Genomic DNA, 6,723 nt, shown 5'->3' with positions numbered 1-6,723 from the left:
TGTCCCACAGCAAAACCATTGCAAATATATGATTCAAAGACAGATGCAACCGCGTCTGATATCAATTTGCACATGCTTAACACTTTCTACCGCACATCTAACACCTCCAGCTACGGTTTGATTAGTGGAAAATAACATTTTTTTTGTTTGTAAATGGATGCGATATTAGCTTCTTTAAAAGTGGCGTGAGGGGTTCCGTCAAATAAAAATAAATAAATGACTTTCATCTGATTTCAAAGTGCACTTGCAGTTTTCGCCATTTTCTTTTTTTGAAGACTGCGATGTAGGCCTATTCCGTTTCCCTTTCATTAGGCTCACCGGATTCACAGCCCTGTCGTCAACGATGCCCACAGTGGCCACTCAATAAGCTATGGTAAATCATGCTTTTCTTTACAAGGGGAAAGAAAATCCACTTTAGGCTGACAGGGGATAAGGTTTTTTTTCTTCCTTTCTTTTTTCTTAGCTCTTAGTTGGTGTCACAGAGCACTAATGATGTCCTCTGCACTGACCCAAAGGGGAGAACCCAAGATCGCCGCCGCCTGTCCAACAGTTCTGATGACTGCATCTCTCTCTCTCTCTCTCTCTCTCTCTCTCTCTCTCTCTCTCTCTCTCTCTCTCTCTCTCTCTCTCTCTCTCTCTCTCTCTCTCTCTCTCTCTCTCTCTCTCACACACACTCTCTACATCTCCTGGTTAACATAATGCCTCATTAGGCCTACAGGCAATGCAAGTTTTATCTGATGGCAGGGGGCCTACTTGTGGGGACAAAGAAAAATTTTTTAGAGTCTTGGGGGGCTACATGTATACACGGTTACAAAATAGTAATTCAACTTTTATCCAAGTGAAGTCATTGAAGGGTAAGTAAACCTTGTTATTTGTGTATGTAACATATTTATGTGTATATATATATATATAGGCTATATGTAAGTATATGAGTATGTATGTGTCTGTATATATATATATATATATATATATATATATATATGTATATATATATATATATATATATATATATATATATATATATATATATATATATGCATGTATGTGTTTGTGTATATATGTGTATGTATGTGTATATACCGGTGCATAAATATTTGTGTGTGTGTAATTATGCTGTATGTGTATATAATATATACACAAATACAGCCTATATATTATATAGGCTGTATTTGTGTATGTATATTGTTGGAGTGTGTGTGGAGATGACTCGTTAAACCTGTGCACACTGATTACTCAATGTGCAACAGGTGTGCAGCCTCTCCCAGCCCCAGAGTTCAATCACACTTGGCCAGGTGAGGCTGCTTACAGTTTTTTTTCAATTGCTTGAACAAATTTTGCAAAACTTGGCTCACTGTGTCAAAACTCAACACACAAGCAAATAAGACACAACACTGAGAAATATACCATTCACATCTATGTCAAATTGAAACTATCGAAACCTAACAATCCTTTGTCAAAATGTCACTCTGATGACAATATGATACACACTTGTATCTGTGAAAACACTTTCAGATCAGCAGCAACACACTAGTCTACTTTATACAGAACACTGCAGTCTTCCATATTCACTGTTTTTATTCGGTTCCACAGAGGGCACGTTTTCACAACAACCAAACAATCTAATACTGAATACTGTACATTGCAATACAGTACTTTACAGTTCAATAAATTCAGTTTAAGCTAAAATATAACAAACATTTACCAAAAATACACAACTGTACTGTACATAAACACAGAAAAACACGGCAATTGTGCGTGGGTGGCCTTATGGATCCTCGAATTGTGTGCCGACTCCATCCATGGATTGACCTTACCTCAATGTCTCTGCAGGACTGTTCCATTGCCTGCAGAAGAGGCATGCGGGCATGTGGTTGGCGGTCATATACACTGCATCCTCAAGCCGAAAAAAAACCTTCTATAGGGTGTAGAAATGGCGAGTATACGACTTCAAATTGTTTATGGTTGGTGTACCAGTTCCGGACCAAAACAGCCCGATGGAAATGAACATTATCCCAGACAACAACAAACCTGGGCTGCTCTGATCTGTCCTGTTCAACTGCATCATGAAGTGCATCTAGAAGTGTGATAATATGTTGGGTATTATAGGGACCTATTTTTGCATAATGGTGCAGTTACCCTCAAAGGCTTATGGCGGCACACAATGATATATTTCCCCCTCGCTGCCCCGGGACGTGCACAATTGCCCTTTGGCCTTTTTGTAGCTGGCTGATAGGTGTTCAGTTTTGTAAGTAAGTGTTTAGAGGTGTGTATTTAAGTATTTTCAATTACCCAATGTTTTTAGTATTTTGAATAGATGTGTTTTCCCAATGATATACTGAGATGTAATTTTTGAACTAAGTGTCGTATGTTTGAAATAGTGTGTAGTGTGCAGCAGCAAGTGTGTTGCAGAAAGGAGCAAGTGTGTTGCAGAATAGTGTAAAGTGCAAAGCAGCGCTTTTGTTTAAGGAATTGTTTTATGAGTTTAAGGTATAGTAACAAAAACTTCAAGTTGTGTTACTTTGGTCCAGGCATGTGCCTATAGTGTTCAATTGAAAAAAACTGTAAACAAGCCATCATCCATACACACTCAAACAATATAGATATTTATATTTTTATTTATGTAAGGGCGTTCCATGCCTTGATGAACGGGAGACTAAAAATAGACAGGACATTGGGTTGAAAAAGAGGGAATGGCATGTCGCGTAGGAACACATGAAAATCGTTGAAATCATACCTGGGTCGCTTTAAGGAGTACCGCCTATGTCATTAACCACCGGTTGCAACCAATAAACCGCCATTCAAGCCTGAAAAAAAAATTTGATCGACTCGACAGTCATAAGGGTTTTAGAAATAATACACATTGGGTTCCACAAATGCGAGGGAGTTGTCAAAACCTACTCGCCCAAGCTGTAAGGTGCACAGCACATACAAAACCACCACTCTGGAAAAGTGTTTATAGCCCAAAGTAGCAGACTTCTTAAACTTAAGATATTCCCCTGTTCACCAACTTTCAACTTTTAGTAAAAATGAACACAGAAATGTTAACCAATACTTCTTGAGACCCAAACTGAACCATTGTCATCCGAGAATGAGTAAGTGAAGTGATGATGAGGGTTTTGGGTTTATGAACCCTTCGAGGAGCAGGTTAGGGTTGGGCCTCTTGTTGTTGGACACTGGGGAATCAAACCCAGTAGCTTTCAGCTGGAAGTTTAAAACCCTAGCTATGCCTTGCCCTATATATCAATTGGTCAGAACAGAAATGTTAAGAGAAGATGTGCTTTATCAATCCCACACAGGATAGTTGGTAGAGTATCTTGTATAAAAATATGTAATTTTCTATACTAGAAATGTGTAATTTTCCAAACAAATAATTATGATATGATCTGTTGAGGCAAGAGAACCAAATTGCATGGGTTTTTAGACTACATTTAAGTCACTATTGTGTATAAGATATGTTGAGTGATGCCTCAATAGCTTCTTCATACGAGTACACTCTTCATCAGATATGCCATGCTGTTGCCAGTACAACACAACCCCTTGAGACACACACACACACACACACACACACACACACACACACACACACACACACACACACACACACACAGCAATATTATCATAAGAATGGAGGGGAAAGGAAATGTCTCCTATTGTTAGTGTTGCTCGTTTCCGTGCCAATGCACCTGCTCTGCCAACACCTGCTTCCTTCAAGCTAATCACGCATTTGGTAAAAACAAAAACCAGAAACCTTGCTACACTTGAACTAGGACTGAAAAATACAACATTCAATTTAACATTAGCATATTTTAATGAATGGAAATCATTAAATAAAAACATAACCGACTCTTGGGTGCTTTTTTGACACGGAATGATTTATTTTCTTTTTCGTATTCCATAGAACATACTCAACTAATAATCTGCTTGGTGGCTGACGCCACGGGGATTCATTCGTTTCAAATCCCCCTTTCTTGAGGAGGAGGGGGGGGGGGTGTCGGGGGGATGCCATTTAAGCACCATTCTTCAAGTCACTCACAACACAGCGGTGGCGGCATGTGACTCCCCACACACTCAATAATATCAGTCGCCCGTGGTGCACTGGAGTTACTTTAGCGATTCACCTGCGGTTTTATCTCCTTTGTCCCCCTCTTTTGACTCTACCCTGGGGAGCGCGTAGGAGAAATCGATCCCCCCCTCATTGATTTTTAGTAGGGCTCCCGAGATAGGAGGTTGGAATTCATGGGAAGAACCTGGGCGGAAGACAGAGACGGAGAGGCCGTAAGAGCAGGGACATGCACGCCCCCGGGAGCACGATATGCATGCGCTATCACAGCTAAAGGTCACCGGCGTGAACCTGTCAGCCAAAGACAAATCGCAAAAAGTAGGGTCTCCTCTGTGCAGGCTCAACACGTTGTATGTCAATGACGCTAGTGGAAAACCGCAGGCCTCAAACACAGCGATACGATCGGAAACGGCGCTGCCGACGCCGTTTCCGATCGTATTGCCGTGTTTGTTGCTTGTTTTAGTCGAAGAACGGAGGAAGACTAAGGATACGAAGGCCTCGGGCTTCAGAGGCTAAACTAGCATGACAATTGTTTACTCCCCGCTGTTTTTCATGCATTTCCCCTCGGAGCTTTAGAGGCACCAACATGACGTTATCTTGATTCAAATGGAGTTGGTGTTTTTTTTTTTTTTTTTTTTTTTTATAGATAGCCTGACGCAAAACAGCTAATGTAAGATAGCGTATCGGGGGTTGGAATCTGCTCTGTGAACACTGTTCCAGCATCCATTTCATCATGTCCTCTGATGTGCTGGGCCGCTAGCCCCCCAAAGGCTACTGCTCTCTATGCTACATCAAACTCGGCTAACACTCATCTACTAGCTTCATCTCGCATTCCCTTTTGCTGCTTTCTACTCTGCGCCGCTTGTTTGTCTCGCTCCTCCAGTCAATCAGCCCCTCAACTGTTTCATGTAGAAAAGCTTTACAAGACAAGCAGCAGACGCGGCAGACATTGGGTCCTGTGAGAACCAACCAAGGTGGGTGAGGGATACCTGTTCTGAATTCCATCGCAGAGGGTTGGCCCCGGTGTATCCTCGCTTCTCCGGGGTCAGCCTGCGTAGTTTGATAGCGTAGCGATTGATAGCTTGTATCCAGTGGCTGGAGATGAGAGCGATGGGCACTCCTATGCAGTGCAGTGATCCAGGTCACCAGCTGTGTGGAGCGGGGGGGGGAGTGGGGAGTTTCTTTTAACATAGTAAGTCAGAGAGCAACACAAACACATCAATATCCTCGTGATGTGTTTGTGCTGTCTGTTGTTTTATTCTGACCCAGAGAAATAATTCTGTAAATAAAACTATTTGATTTGACTCCACACCAGCAATACCGCCGGGATCACAGCAGCTGTGGACGATCATTTGCGGGCTTTTGTGCTTGTGAAATACAAAGTGAAAAGCCCCTCATTGGGTAAACAAAAAGAAAAAAGTGAAATCTTTCCAGCACTCTTTTATGGGTGTTATGATTCCCTTCTGTCATTTCCTTCTCTTCTTTATCTGCTGCTTTCAAGCGCCAGACAAAGCAAATACACTGAGACAAATTGTCACCGATCCAGATTTTGAATCTACGCGTTCCAAATGGGGGTGGACTGATTTTAATATAGATGCCCAGGCACATGAACATCCAAAACACAATAGATGTGATCATTAAGTTTTTGGTTTCTTTTTTGGTTATTTTTTTTAAGTGTAATCCAAGTAATCCAGCAATGTGTTGTTGGTGCTATTAAAGGATAGTAGCAGCGATTGGGTTTGGGTTTGTAGGATTGTTACTAATACAATGCTTTTCAATATTCAGTCCTTTCGGCAGATTGTTTTATCCAGAGGGTTCGGCTCAGGGATGCCACCAGGTGGAGATCAAACCAGGTAACCTTTTTCGACACACCACCGTATCAAGAAGACATCAAACTTTCTTCTCTGTTATGTCATCATTTTTCATTTTGTGTCATATCTCCAAGTATCCGCCATCTGTAACACTGTTTTCTCCAAATAAACAAAAAGAGTAGAGTGGGAAAAGCAGAGTGGGCAGTAGGCCCAGCAATGCCTGTTTGTCCACCGCCACCATGCACTACCAGTCTTCATTGTGTATTAAATGTTGTCTTCCTGTGTTGTGGTGGTGATGGTGTCTATGGCTAAAGGGCTGATTATGGTTCCACGTTGACGCACGAAAGGGGGTTTATGGACACATTACGCCCTTGTGGACGTAATTGGTTTTTTGGGAGGTTCACTTCAAGCCCTTGCGTCGAACGCAAGGGCTTGAAGTGAACCTCCCAAAAAATTGGCAATGCAGCAACAAGGGCTGTGATTGGTCCGCTCACCTAAATCCGACGCAGAATCAAAACAGGTTCACGACTGTGTCGAAGCCATAATCAGCCCTAGAGCCCATCTATGCTGTGACGGGACCTTGTCAAATGTCCTTTATGCTGACGCTAGATAACTCCACTGACAGCCCTCCCTGGGTGCTGCTGTCAATTAGTTACCGGTCATGCATGTGTCTGCTCGAACACCACTCTAGCAAACTGCGGATAAAGGTGAAATATATAACACTACAGGTTCCCACCTGGCTACAAGTGGGTCCCACTGGTCGCTTTAGAATCCTGCATTTGCATGCAACACTTTGTGCAATCTCAATTGTTATTCAGATTCAACACCAGAATTGCTTTGTTCGCAGTCATG

Source organism: Pollachius pollachius, assembly GCF_949987615.1.
Source record: "Pollachius pollachius genome assembly, chromosome: 11".
Taxonomy (NCBI): domain Eukaryota; kingdom Metazoa; phylum Chordata; class Actinopteri; order Gadiformes; family Gadidae; genus Pollachius; species Pollachius pollachius.
This window is presented reverse-complemented; position numbering follows the sequence as displayed.